This window comes from Spermophilus citellus (genome assembly GCF_964194105.1).
Source record: "Spermophilus citellus genome assembly, chromosome: 5".
Lineage (NCBI taxonomy): Eukaryota > Metazoa > Chordata > Mammalia > Rodentia > Sciuridae > Spermophilus > Spermophilus citellus.
In genome coordinates, this window is record NC_138186.1 from 167622348 (window position 1) to 167637740 (window position 15393).

A 15393-nucleotide genomic window follows, 5' to 3' on the forward strand; every position below is an offset into this window, starting at 1 on the left:
GCATAGAATTCATTATTATTAACTACAGTCATGATGCTGCACAATAGATTTCTGAGCACATCAAGGTCTAAAAGCCACAGGGCACCATTTGGAGACTGAGGTGGCAGCAATGGGACCGGCGCTATCCACAGTGCCAGCTGCTCACTGCTGGTTACTACCACTGCTGCCCAGCCTTGAGGTCCTGCTTTTGTAAATCTGTCCACTTAGAGGGGCACTGTAGCCACTCCACAGTAACTGGCACACTTGGAAGCTCAATGAACTCTCAACTCAATGCAGGACTTGATGGGTAGTTTCTAGGACCTGGGAAAAATGAGAGTGTGGGTCTCCTTTTCCAAAGACTGTTAAGGACTTCAAGACTGTAAAAGCCGAGCCTCACCCTGAGGGTGGCATCCTAAGTGAGAGCCCAGTTTAGACACCATGGAGCTGCCCTGACTCAATGGTACTCTGACTTTACTGACGGGACAACTCCTCAAATCTGTCCAACTCCGGAAGATATTTTATAACTACCAGAAAGTAAGGACATGTCATTTGAAAAAGTTTTCTTTTTTAAAGTCAGCAGCTAGCTCAATTGTATAGATTTGTGAGCTGCCCTGCCCGCCCCCCAGCACCAGCTCAACAATGAATTGCACCCATTTCTGGAATCTGACCTCAGACCTGAGCAAGAGGTGCCCTGTGAAGGGATTCCCGTTGCCCAGGAATGGTCAACGTTAGGGACTGGTGACTCTATGGTACCAAGCTATAGCCCACTCCAACAAAAGACAAGCAATTCAGTCTCTCTCTCTCTCTCTCTCTCTCTCTCTCTCTCTCTCTCTCTCTCTCTCTTGAACCAGCAGCTTGCTGCTCTGATGCCATCTTGGCGTGAGCCAAACTGCTGGGGTGATGGAGGGGCAGCCCTCCCCTGGCCTTGGGCTGCCCACTTCTTAGTCCCTTCCTCCAGGGCTCTTTCATTCCTTCAACAAATATTTATGGAAGCTCCATCCTGGGGAGCGGGGACACCAAATGTTCCCAAGGAACTCGCTCTCCTGCAGGAAAGAATGGCAAGAATTCAAAAGATAAAGTAGAAGACTGCTGCTGCTGCTGCTCCCTGGAATGTGCAGTGCGGGCTCGACCCTGGAGACCCTGGAGACCCTGCTCAAGCCCCGGCATCCACACTGGGGCCTCCTTCCTGTCTTCTCATGGTCCCTCGAGGCCAGTTCACCGTGACTCCCTGTGTGAGTGAGACCAATGGCAAGAGAGGTCCTGCACAGGACCAAGGCCCCGTGGTGGAGATGGACGTCATTCCCTCTGCACACGTGTCCACCTGCCCACAGAGCTGGACTCCTTGGGTGCCATGATGCATCCCTTCCTTGTATCCAGTGTCCCATGTGGGTCTGGCCCTGGTTGGTGGTGAAGAAATTCTCCTAAACTGAACAGACTGAAGGGTCGGCCATGTCCACCACACAGTATTTCTTGTGGGGAACTCGGCATCTCATCTACCTTCTGTCCAGATATAGATGTTGATCAGAGAGCCTTCTAGAACTTTCTATCATGCCACTAAAAAAACACCCAACACATGTTAGGAAACTGAAGTCAGATTTAAAGTTAGGTCGTCAGTGTAGTTAGGTAAATCAGGTCTAATATCCAGTGAAATCTAAAATGGAGGCCATGCTGAGAACGATTCCGGGAAACACAAGACAACTCATGGAATGCTAATGAAGTCCCTAAAAGGCCCTAGGCCAAAGTCCATCCCAAAGGAATGTTAATGGAACCCAGGAAACAGCCCCCAGCAGATTTGAAGATAGCCCATCACAAAGAAGTGTTAATGAAGTCCTTCCTGCCCAGGTTACTTCTTCGGCCCACCTGTGTCCTACCCCTCGGACCTTTCAACCCACATTCCATCACCAAAACTATAAAAAGGGGAGACAACCGCAGTTCCACGGATTCCACCCCCTCTTCCTCCGGGAGAAGTCTTTTCTGCTGTCCTTTAATAAACTTCTAATTTCTACTCTGACCTTGCCTCGGGGTGCTCTCTGGTGTTATTCTTCAACATCGGGGAAGCAAGGACTCGTCAACAGCGGTAACAAAACCAGCCAAACAGCCAACCAGGGAGAAAGGCACTCCTGCAGCGGGGTGTGTCCACTTGATGCCTTTTCTCTGTATTTGTGAGTGGACCTCAGCTGCTTGCACTCACAACATGGAGCCCAAACACGCAGAACCTGCAGGGGCTGCTCAGGGTGAGGGTGTCGACCAGGACACTGGCACAGGGACTCAGAGCCAAAGGACTGGTGCCTTTGAGGGTAACACAAAGGCTACATGAGCTCCGCATCTTCACCTCTAAGATGGAGATGGAGACGACGTGCTACCAATAGTGGCTTTCCCAGCCTACCTGGGAAGCCAGGCAGTCGAGCTTGGTGAGCCAGGAGTTCTAGTGAAATCAGATGAAGCCTAATGAAGCACAAGGGTGTCAACAGCATCTTTGCTCACTGCATATTCAGATTGGGGCCAGGGGGCCACATGGCTGAGTGCTCAGCCCAGACATGGGTGATTCTGGCTCCTAAACGTGTGACATGTGTCAGCAGACTTGTTGGTTTAATCTGAGCTAAACTCCGTGGTCAGGAACGCCTTTCTCCATTTTCAGCAGGCCCTGCCCCACAAGGCCCGCCGTTCCAACCCCTTGAATCCTTCAAAGGGAGTTGCACTGGGCTGGATGCTCCACCTCTTGTGTGCAGTTGCTTCAGCAGTACACCATGTCCATTTTCAAATGATTGCTGTGAACTCCTGGATTGTGTAGCACCTCACAGCCACAATTAACAACACAGTTTTACAAAGAGCAAGGCTGCATGCATGCACACACACGCACACACACAGATGCACACACACAGATGCACACACATAGATGCGCAGATACGCACACACACAGATGCGCACACACGCACACAGAGATGCGCACACACAGATGCAAATACACAAAGATGCACACACACGAAGATGCACACACACAGATGCGCAGATACGCACACACAGAGATGCGCACACACAGATGCAAATACACAAAGATGCACACACACGAAGATGCACACACACGAAGATGCACACACACGAAGATGCACACACAGATGCGCAGATACGCACACACACAGATGCGCACACACAGATGCAAATACACAAAGATGCACACACACAGAGATGCACACACACAAAGATGCTCACTCACAGAGATGCACACACACAGATGCACACACATAGAGATGCGCACACATAGAGATGCGTGCACACAGATGCCCACACACAGACGCGCGCGCACACAGACGTGCACAGAGATGCACACACACAGATGCTCACATAGAGATGCACACACACAGATGCTCACATAGAGATGCACACACACAGATGCCCACATACAGATGCCCACACACACAGATGAGCACACGCAGATGCACACACACAGAGATGCGCGCACACACACAAAGATGCGTACACATGCTAATGAAAGAGCTCCACCATCCTTCCTTCTTTTTCTCCAATATAAAGTAAAACTTGGTTCGCTGTCCCTGGCTCGCATGTCCGTGGTGCACCTGTCCCCGGTTTGCCTGTCCATAGCTCTGCTTTTCTCCTCCAACATCTTTCTGTTAAAAGGGGGAAAAGGAATGCCTATTGGTTCCTCTTCCATTTATTACTACAAGTCCCACCCAAGCTTTGGAGGTTTGGGCCCAATTATTCTCCAGCCCCACTGGGGAGCATGAGACCCTCATAGTGATGCTCAGGACAGCTTGTTAAGATGTGAACTGGCAAATTTCACACACGTGTTGTGCTCAGATTTCAAAGACAACCCCAGTGTAAGCACCTGCATGAGAACGTGAGGGTAGCGTATACACTGTGGCAACAGGATCAGCAATTGCTTGTCCAAGGTGATGGGGGAGAGGAGAGCACAGAGTAGGCTTTGCGATCATCCAGAGAAGGGGTTTCTTCTAGCAGGAACTAGGGAAGGTACATAAAGGTGGTGACCAGAGACCAGGGGCAAGAGAACCAAGCAGCCCTCCATCAAATATGCCATCAGAAATGGGGAACAGAGAAGGAAAGAATCCAGGCAGGCATACTCTGGCGGGTGACTCCATCCCACCCAGCCTCACAACTCAGATTCCTCATTTGGAAATGGATGGTAGAAGAGAGAAGCCAGGAGACCACAATATGGTCCTTGCTCCCAGAGTTACTCAGAGACCACCCAGCTCAGTTTCATTCTCAAAACCACCACAGATGTTCCTTCAGTGTGGGAGGCTGCAACTAGTCTGAAAAGCCTCTGCAGGGTCTTCAAACTCCATGGGAATTGTGCATGTCATATCAGGGCCTATGCAACTCTGTTTCAATTCAATAAATCTCTTCCTTGGAAGTTGGGCATCCTGGTGCACATCTGTGATCCCAGCAACTTGGGAAGGTGAGGCAGGAGGATCGCTAGTTCAAGGACAGCCTGGACAACTTAGTGAGACGGTCTCAAAATAAAATTAAAAGGGGCTGTGACTGTAGCTCAGTAGCATAATGCCCCTAGCTTCCAGCCCCAGCATTGAAAAAAAAAGTTCCCTCAGGTCTTGCAAAACTGACACTTGAGAGCAAGATGACTGAGGTGATCGCAGTTCTGCACACTCCCGGACGACCTCCGCACGCGGTGCCTCCGTTGCCGAGTGCACATTCACCTGGACGCCTCACTGAGCAGGCCAGGAAACAAGGGCCACACTCAAGGGGACCTTGGAGAAGTCAAATCCTAGTGCCAGGGACAACATACACCAAGACGCAGCTCCTGGTCTGAGTGAGCTCAAGGTCTCTCCGACAGAAAGTCAAAGGCCATGCTTGAGGCCCAGTCCAGGCTGTTCCTAGTCCTGTTCCCTCTGTGTCACTCCTCATAGTCCCTAAAAGGCCCCTGTCTACACTGCCCATGGAGAGGGTTCAGTGGAGCAGGCAGGCAATCCCCCAGTGGTCACTGATGAAACATTCCCACCGTACTGATGGCATGTTGACTGACAGGTGGCGCTGAGTACCGAGGCCAGCTCAGCACCCTCAGGACACAGCTAGATCCAGACCTTACAAAGTCCATGTTGAATGGGGGGGCATTTCTCTAACAAGGCTTCACTTGATTCTTGTCGCTTTGAAACTCGCGATTTTTTTTCTTTTTTCCAACCTTCTCCCTGATCTTCTCCTCCCCATCTCTCCTCCCTAATCTCATTTTCTCTGAATCACCTCTTTAAAAGCCCCCTGTTCCTGCTGATGGGCAGAATCATAGCCTTTGGGACAGGAGTCCCCGGTGCTTCTCTTTTGCTAGCAAAACAATAAACTGTCTTTTTCCTTTTTCTCAAAACGTGTCCTTGTCATGGGATTGGCATCAGGGACAAGGACCGAGCTGTCAGCAACATTTTCTCTGGGGAGCAAGCCTGACTGGAGCTGCTGCTGATCTGACTGTGGAGAGACAGACAATCGTTCAGCCATTTGAGAAGATGGCGGGAGTCAGAGGAAGCCCTGACGCAGCGAAACCTGGAACCAACATAAAAAATAATAATAATAAAAAACTGGGCAAACTCTCTGTGGTCCTTTCTCCCAGCCACCTGTAAAAGTTCACTCCTTTTAGTCCTCTAGAAATGGGGGCCAAATTAGTGTTTTAGTGATCCCGTGAAACTTTCATCAGACCATTCGGTCTTGGTAACTTCTTAAGTTTTCCTGTGATTTGAGGGATTGAGATGGAAAAAAATCTCTGCACATTTTGAAGCTAAAGGAAACTTTCTCAGCCTGAAAGAAGATCCAGCGAGACTGGGAAAACACAAGAATGTGCCCAGGAAGAATGTGCAATTGTCCCACCACAGAGCAAAGTCATGGCGACTTTAGGGCCTAGTTAACCTTTGTGGTCCTCAGTTTCAAATCAAATTAGAGAAAATTCGGTGTGGATGGAGAAAGTTCATACCTGTAAAGTTCATACCTCAGCAGGCTGAATAAAAGTGCTGCTTTTTGAGGTGCGTACATGGCAAGGTTAAAAACTCCATGCAGTGAGCCACACTTGGAAAGAATAACACAGAAAAGTTGTTGTAGTTTCCTGTATTTACTACTCTAGAGTGTGGAAGAGGCCCTCGATACATTACCCAGTTCTGCTGACCTCTCAGACCTACTCCCTCCCCTCCATCCCCCTTCCCCAGGTCTGCAGAGGGACCCTCTAACTGCCTCATGTACAAGGTGAGAACCTAACTGGGCCCTTTACTTCCTGCTGGGACAGCCCACATCATTCCTAGGGTCGCAGTGAAACTCTAGCCTCGCCCATCCTCCAAGTCCCCTCCTTACCAGGCCAGATCCCTCCATCTCCATCTCTTTCTGATTCCCATTCCAGCCTCCCAGAATCCAAGAGCTGTCTCCCTCACCCCCCAATCTTGTACTGCCCAGGTGACCTACAGAAATGCTACCCAGCACTAATCTCGCTTATCTCCCAGGACAAGGATGCCTGAGGCCAGAAATTCCTCTTTCTGCAGGCTGGATCTAAGATGGCGGCCAGAGTGACCCCAAGCAACCTCAACCTTCATTAGAACCCAAACTGCAGGTCCAAGGACCACCCCTCCCCCCAGGGCCGTAACTGTTGACAATTGCCAGGAGGAGAACCAGAAAGAAAGGAGCAAAAAGGAGTGGTGCTCAACCTCTTGGAAAAACCTCCACCCATTCCCAGAAAAGACAGAAATATCCTCCCCTTGGGGGGGGGGGCCTCCACCCCTCCCATGCCTTCTGTAGCCCCCAACTCCCCTGGAGGGTAAGTGATCTGCAAGTCTCCCTCCCATTTCTCCTATTCTGACCAAGGATGAAAGTCTCCTGAGCTGCTCACTGGGAGCTGGGTCTTGTTAGTGGTTCCACAATCCTGAAAAGAACTAGTTAAGGGGCAAAAACATTGGTGACATAAGACGTTAGGATGAGTGTCCCCCACTCCCAGATGTAACTTAGGGTCCACTCTAGGAAATATTTCTGGAATCCCTGACTTGACATCTGTGGGTGTGTGGGTGGGTGTGGAGGGTCAGGTAGTTCCCTTTCAGTGTGCCCACAATGCTCTGTATACACACCTGACCTCAGGGTGTTCAAATGACCTATTTAGGTTGCTACCCTGCCCTCCTCCAAGGCATGGCTGGTATCAGATTCATTCTTGCACCCCTAGTGCGAGGTAATTGATAGCCTGAACACAAAAATTTGGCCAAAAATGCTCCAATAGGGTTCTGGATGCTCTAATAGGGTTCTGTGTGAGAAGATAGAATAAAAGACTCATCTCACTCCTGTCAATCTTTAAGGTCCTGGAAGGAAGAGAGATGGGAAGATAAAAGGACAAGACACAGGAGTTATGGAACCCAAGTGTCCCCCAAGGAAGGACAACTAAGGCCCTAGCTGAAGGGGACAGAGCAGCTGGCCCAGGAAGGCCATCAAGGTGGCCCCTCATAGGGGAAGCAACAGAGAAGGGAGGCTTCAAAGGACTGGGTTGGGTGGTGGGAAGCAAGTTCAGAGCTGGGGATGAGATAGGAACTTGGGGATACAGAAAGGAAATTTTCTCAAAGGAAAAGTATCCATAAGCCATTGGAACACAGGCAACACTATGAACTAATGGAGAACAAAAGAAGCAACTGGTGAGCAATTCAGTCCTCATCCTTGGCCCACGTCTTCGCCTGCAAAAATGACCCAATGTGGGGCAATGGGCCAGCACACAGGGAGACCAGGGTGAACTGTGTAACCCTATCCCGACTCCACCTCCAGCTCGGCCCCTAGCGTCCTCCATAAATATTAACACCCCAAAGCAAGGTTTGCTGCTTCGGGCTCTCAAGATGACCCGCATTCTCCCTTGCCTGTGTCTCTGCTTTCCTAATCGAGTCTCTGCCTGTGCCTCTGACACATCCTTAATTTCTGCCACAACTTTCCTGGAGAACCCACAGGTCCTGAATGGAGGTACTCCTCCAGGAACTCCCCGCCTTCCCCAGCAGGAAGGAGACTCCCGACAAGAAGTGGGAGGAGGACCTTAGTAGATTAGCTGGTAATCATCTGTGAATCAAGGTTAAGAGAATTCTCCCTGAGGGAGAAGGTTGCAGACCAACCCCGCCAGGCAGGGGGAAGGGTCCTGGGTGGAGCCCCGTCAGGCCACCCAGTCACACCCAGCTCCCAGTTCTCACTGGAAACCCTGGTTGCAAGAGCATTCTCCATGCAGATTTACCAGAAGCCCCACGTATTTCAATACTGCATGGTTCCACGTGTGCCTTTCACTCAGTGTATTATTTTCCAAGTTCTCTTAAAGTATTTGTGAATTTAAATTAAGAAATTTCCATTTTGATGGGGACACCCCTCCTCCCCCATCTTTGTCAGAAAATGAGTCCTCAGAAGGTTTACGGGGCCGGGGCTGGGGCTCAGTGGTACAGCACTTGCCTAGCATATGTGAGGCACTGGCTTAGATCCCCGCCATTACATAAAAATAAAAACAAATAAAATAAAGGTACTGTGTCCACCTACAACTAAAAAAAAAATTAAAAAAAAAAAAAGAAGAAATCGAGGAGCAGACCAACAGGACTTCTGAGAACAGGAATTGCATGTGCAAATTCCCTCAGGCAGTGGTTCCCAGGGGTGGGCAATTCTGTTCCGTCAGGCAATAACTGGAAATTTCTGGAACATGTTGTTAGGACTAGGGCTAGGGGGACTATTATGGCATCTAATGGGTATAGGTCACAGATGCTGCTCAGCAGCCTAGCTCACGCAGGACAGCCCCTCATCCAAGAATTCTTTGGCCCCAAACCTCAACAGTAATGAGATTGAGAAGTCTTGCTGAGAGACCACACAGGCCACCTGACCACCCGACTTCTTGCGCCCACCTTTTCTCCAGGCTACAGTGCCATGTGTGTTCAGGGCCAGCTGCTTGTTTTGTGCTAAAAACAGTACAATTAAGAACTCTGTGCCATCAATAAGAACCACTGCAGTAATTAAGATAAACCTGTCAAGAAATAATTATCATATACTATAGTCTTGCATCTAGAAAGAGTACCTGTTTTTTGAAGGCTGAATAGAGTACACAGAAAATATCAGAGAAACAGACAGATGGTGGAAGGGTGGCCAGACAAGGTGTCCACATATTCCAGGACGGAAGTGGCTCATCTTGTCTCCTTTCGGCCCACCTTCCCCCACGGTAGAAAAGGAAGGACAGAGAGGGGATGGGCTAGGTGACTTATGAGTAGGATCCAGGGTAAAATTTCAGATGACCGCATTAACTGTATGCTTCTGGCTACAGCATCCCGGGAAGAAGATGTGCTTGGTGCTTTAAAATTTCATCAGCCTTGGTTAACCTCTGCCCACAGAGAATTGACTGCTCAGGAGGAGCTCATGGAGATGGGAGACAGAGCAAATCTCACTGCTGGATCAATCCATTTCTCCCATTCTCATTTCCAACTCTGTCCAAGATGAGCCCTGGCAGTATCTTTTCAGATCTGCCTTTAAACTTAACAGTGATGAAATTCGACAAAAGGTTGAAAGAAAACCTTGGATTCCATCCAGCCACAGCCTCAGGAACGAGGAAGAGCAGCCCTGGGAGTACCGCTCAGGGAGCTTCAACCTTGGCTGAACACTGGGCTGAGCACAGCTTGGATTCTGATGTTTTAACCACAGGGTCCTCCCCTGCTCCCATCTCAGGTCTTTGAATAAAACACAAAAGACCACACTCCCTGGAAACGAGGGCAGCACATCTTATCAGCACTGCTTAGTTTTCCTCCAATTTCTATAATACTTCTCTCTCTTGCAGTATTTCTGCAGCTCTTACAAACTAGGATGGAAGCATGCAAGGGGAAGGTCTATGTGGTCCGGCTTTGTTCATTATTTAAAGGAAAATCTCCTGCACGTCTGCTCTGCACTGGGTTGAGCACCAGGCACTGGGAATCCTGAAGAATTTGCCACAGCAACACAGGCATACTTGGGGGTTTCAAAGCCAGGCTCTGGAAAGCAAGAAACTGGGTTCAAATCTCAGCTCTGCTACAATCCTAGGTGAGTCAGTCTTTTTTTTTTTCTTTTTTTTCTTTTTTACCCGGGATTGAACCCAATGGTACTTACCTATTGAGCTACTTTTTAAAGCTTTTTTAAAATATTTATTTATTTAAAGACAGGGTCTCACTGAGTTGCTTTAGGACCTTGCTAAGTTGCTGAGGCTGATTTTGAACTTGTGATCCTCCTCCTCCTCAGCCTACTGAGCCGCTGGGATTACAGATATGTGCCACCATGTCTGGAAGTCTTGCTAATCTTTACTTGCTTTCTCTGTAAGGGGAAAGTGATAACAGTTTTGACATGCTAGTGTGTTTATGAGGATACCATGAATTAATAAACATAAAGTCCGTGTTAGACGACATGCAGGGAGCACTCAATGTGGTGGGCATTTTCACACATCCTATGGGCCAGACACCTCAGTGTCTGCAAATTGCCTGTCATCCCCCATACTGAGCAACCCTCTCCTGCAAGCATTTTAGTGTCAGCTTCAAACTACCATGAAATCCAAAATGCACTCTCCTCTTACAGACTCCACAGGGGAAGGACCATGAGTATAGCTCCTCGGTCTTACCCAAGAGAGCAGAGACAAGAAGTGACAGGGATCAGCTCCATGCTGGAGGGACAAGCTGATCTCTCCTGAGACTGAAATCACAAAGAAAATGCTGCATTCTTTCTCCCCAGACCAGCCAAACACAGGGGCAGGTCTTCCAGATGAACTCTGTCTTGCTGCCCATGTGATTTCCAGACTAAGGTAGAAAGGAAGTGGGGCAAACTGTTCTACCAGGAGGAGGAGCTTTGCGACGTGAACAAATAGGAAGGGAAGACCACAGCACAGCTGTCGAAATGGCTTCTCCACCAGTGCCTGGGTGACCTGCTATTTCTACATGGCCGACTACAACTGTTAGGGAGCAAAAACCCCTTATTCCTATTGGAACAAGACATGGACTTGGAATGAGTTGTGGGGAGTAAGCTTCACAGAAAATGAGGATTCATGACGTCAGTGGGCATATAATTTTGATGAAAGCATGCTACATTTTATGTCTACCTGGGGGGAGCTTATAGTCCCTGGGATATGTAGGAGCAACTCAAAACAAGAGGAAAGCTCGAGATGGTCTCACTTAGCTTGTTCTTTTGGAAAGAGAATACCCAAGCCTTTCATACCAGGGCCGGAAATCCTGCTTCTTCCCATTTTGTTAATTAACAAATGTTTCCCAGCCTTACACTCAACCAACAAGGGGGAAAAAATTAAATAGACAACAATTGGGCTGGGGATGTGGCTCAAGCGGTAGCGCGCTCGTCTGGCGTGCGTGCGGCCCGGGTTTGATCCTCAGCACCACATACAAAGATGTTGTGTCCGCCAATAACTAAAAAATAAATATTAAAAACTTCTCTTTCTCTCTCTCTCTCTCTCTCTCTCTCTATCACTCTCTAAAAAAATAAAATAAAATAAATAAATAGACAACAATCAATGACTAATCACACACTCTTCCCTATCTAGCATGATCTATGTATAAAATTGTTCAGTAAAACAATGTTCAGTGTCATTAGCTGACAAACGCCTCTATGGAACGTAAGGGTCCCCTGGAATTGCCATGTTGCCTCCCTGCTAGTTCCTAAGCTTCTTAGAGGAGAACTACTTTCCTGCTTATTGCTATGTCACCACATACAGTGCCTGTGATGTCACACTCAACACTGTTTGTTGAATGGATGGATAATGGATGGATAGTCTGCCAGTATGGGTGAATGAATGAATGAATGAATGGTGACTGGAAGCTGTGACTTGGGGTCAAAGACAGAAGTAGAGCAAAACAGATTGGAGCAACAAAATGATGATGGAAGTAAATCCGGCAGGCCATCTTGGTGGAGCAAGAGTACGTTCTGGAAAAGGCAGGCTAGAAAGATGGATCCATGATGATGTTCGACAGACACTGCTCCGAGGACACTTCTTCTAACCCTATCATTAGAAGGAAACAGGAGTCAGCCAGTCACAGGCTGTCCCACTGGAGGGGTGAAGGCTCTGGCCTTGAAAGTGCCTGCTCTGCTCACGTGACCCATGGAGATACACAATAAGCACTTGTGCAGAGGGGTCCTCTTCCCTCCGCCTTGGCAGTGTTGCTGCCCCTCACAAGCACACACAGGAAGCCAGATTTCTGGGTTCTGATGCCAGCTTTCTAACTCATTCTGACATAGACAGAGGCTGCTGCGTTAAAGCTGCCCAGGTTCTGTTAATGTTGCACAAGCGCTGACATGTTTCTCCAACAGGGTATCAAAACCCACTCGGAAACGTGAATGCCACCTGTTTCCATGCCACCACCCTCCTTCCAGAATATGGCAGGTAGGACGAATTGCACTGTCCACCAAACGGCCATCAGAGCACCCACGACTTTAAGCAACAGCGTGGTAGGAATTATTAGGAGGATGTCTTACTAGGGTACATTTGAGGTTCCCTCTTCTCAAATTTTTTTCTTACATATTTAAATTTTGACTTAAGACTAATCTTTTAAGTTTTGAGCTCCAGCTAAAACATTAATGGATTACGAAGGATTCTGCACACAAGGTAGTGCTAGCACACGTGGCATCTGGTATGATCCACCTGTAGGCAACTTGGGAGGCGGAGGCAGAAGGATCTCAAGTTCACAGGCAGACTAGGCAACTTATTGAAACCCAGACTCAAAATACAAATTAAAAAGGGCTGGGGATGGGCTGGGGATGTGGCTCAAACGGTAGCGTGCTCGCCTGGCATGCGTGCGACCAGGGCTCGATCCTCAGCACCACATACCAACAAAGATGCTGTACCCGCCGATAACTAAATAATAAATATTAAAATTCTCTCTCTCTCTCTCTCTCTCTCTCTCTCTCTCTCTCTCTCTCTCTTTAAAAAAAAGGGGGGGGGGGCTGGGGATGTACCTCAGTGGTAGAGAGCCCTGGGCCCAAACCCCTGTACTAGGGAAGCAGGGCTGGGGTGGGGTGGAAGGGGTGGGGATAAGGACTCCATCTTGAAGTCAGTCTTTCTTTTAAGTCCTTCTTGAACTGATTTTTTTTTTAAATTCTGTTCCTGAATCTGTATCTGCTTCTATTCTTTCAGCCAGCACAGAGCATACCTGCTTGGTTTCTCCACTGAAGACTGACTTCTGCTTGGACCAGGAAGCTTGCTAGATCCATGATCCATTCTTTATCACCCATCTCTGCTTTCTGGGGCATCCTGGGCAAGAATTCCTCCACCTGGTGAACTTCAAGGACTAGCTGCATCCCACTTCCTCCTCTCCAGCTGGGTGCCCTCCTGCACTGTACCACCCTGTTAAGGTGGATTTTAAACTTGAGAGCAGACCTTCTAGCCTGAAAATGGACCTAGAAGATGCACATTTCCCCTGTGACTGTCCAAGATATACCTTCTACTTGTCTCACTAGCTTCACAACAGCAGAGTCAGATTCTTGCAGATGGTGAAAACCAAGGCAATGACTGCCTCGCTTCAGTTGTTAACTCGGCGTCACCTCCATTCAGCCTCTTCCAGAGAGCCCCAAATTCACACCCGCTGCAGCATTACCTTCCCCAGCTCAAGACGGCTAATTATTTTAACCTCTCTCTGAATATCCACAAAGTGGTTTTCATTTTTTTGTTTGGGGCTATGCTTCCATAGGGTTCTTACTATTCGTTGAATTCCATACCACTAGGCTTTTTGAAATGCCTGATCTGGAAACTCAAGAGAGCTCACAAAGCAGACTTTGACTTACACACTGTCAATTTGCTTTGGAAGGTCATGTGGGAACTCTACATCCTTTAGGTCCATTTTCAGGCTAGAAAAATGGTGACTTGGCATAAATTCCTTCCAGAACAAGCACTGAAAACCTACCATCCCACCCGTCTCTCTATGTGAACTGACATGTGCTTTTCAAAATGAAGGTCGTATTCTTTTGACAATACTTATCTGGGCTGTGCCCTTTAAATCTTCTCTTGTCTTTCCTTTCAGTTCTAGCTTTGTACCTGCTCTTTAGCCCCAAGATTCTTGGATGACTTCTGAATCTGAAATGCTCGGGATCTCTCTCGCGCTGTAGTCACTTTTATAAGACATAGATAATAGCATGTTTAGATGAGCCTCTCTGAAAACAGAGCCTCATTAAAACCGCCCCTTCTTCCTGCTCCCACCTGGCAGGGTTACTCAGGATTCTAAGCAATGTTTTAGGCTTCCGTTGGTGAAGGTGGGGATTGAACTAAGCAAACTTCACAGATCTCATTACAAATAATTTTAGGAATCCAGTATGGAGTTGGTACTGTAATTTTGGTAATTTAGGCTGCCCATCAAAAGCATAGGGTCCATGATTAAATATTTCCTCGTGGACTGAAAAAAAGCATCAGTTTAAGCAGCATTTGTTAATAGGTCCATTTGGATTATGTCTTTCTAAGAGATGTGTTATTTGATTCTAATTATATTTAATTTGCTAAAAAAGTAGATAATAATTCTTTTTTTTTCTGAAAAATCAGTCTTTCTCCCCAAACAGAACATGAAGACAATTCTGTAGTTTTAACTTGGGACTTGTGATGTTTTGGCCCTATTCTCCTGGCACACCTACACATATATACATACACACACACACACACACACACTCACAAACTTCCTTCCCTCTCTTAAGAGACTCTTTTTTTTTTTTTCCTCAGCTGAAGATGGTTAACTAATAAGCACAGATGGGTCAATCCTACAGTTTTGGAACAGAAAGTCCATCAACCTTCACTTTTAACAAGGGTGAGCAGGCTTGGTAACCCACCTAAGGGCAATGCACAAACAAAACATGGAGAATTCTGCTGGTTGTTACCATTTGTTCCTCCCAGGTCCAAACTGAACTTTGAATTAATGCTACTGTCAGTTCACACAAGAGCAAAGACCCATCTTAAAGATACTGAGCTATGTAGGCAAGCCTAGGTAGCTGATAACTATGTATCAGTGCGAGTTCTCAGGCACTCTCTGAAAGTTTATTTCAAGGATCTCACCTCCTTCCTATAAACACTCCTTCTCCTTAGCTTGCAGTCAATATTACATCTTAAGAAATGTTTAGATTTTCTAAAAAAAAAAAAAAAAAAAAAAAAAAAAACAGACACTAAAGACTTGCATAGGGCTGGGGATGTGGCTCAAGCGGTAGCGCGCTCGCCTGGCATGCGTGCGGCCCGGGTTCGATCCTCAGCACCACATACCAACAAAGATGTTGTGTCCGCGGAGAACTAAAAAATAAATATTAAAAACTCTCTCTCTCTCCCCTCTCTCTCCTCTCTCTCTCTTTAAAAAAAAGACTTGCAGAAACATCAAAGTACTCCGTTTTTAATTCCTAGATATGATGGAGAAATACATAGGCCCCAAAATAAGTAAATAAAGAGGTGATTACAAATGCCTGTTTCCTTGACAACTCCCCTCC

General features: G+C 47.5%; 2 protein-coding genes across 2 annotated transcripts in view; both read right to left on the reverse strand.

Moving 5' to 3' along the window:
• Nucleotides 1–15393, reverse strand: part of AGPAT4 (1-acylglycerol-3-phosphate O-acyltransferase 4) — a 110594-nt gene that overhangs the window by 94523 nt on the left and 678 nt on the right. The gene's annotated exons all lie outside the window — the stretch shown is intronic.
• The window catches only part of PRKN (parkin RBR E3 ubiquitin protein ligase), a 1414869-nt gene that overhangs the window by 49607 nt on the left and 1349869 nt on the right, over nucleotides 1–15393 (reverse strand). The window lies entirely within an intron of this gene.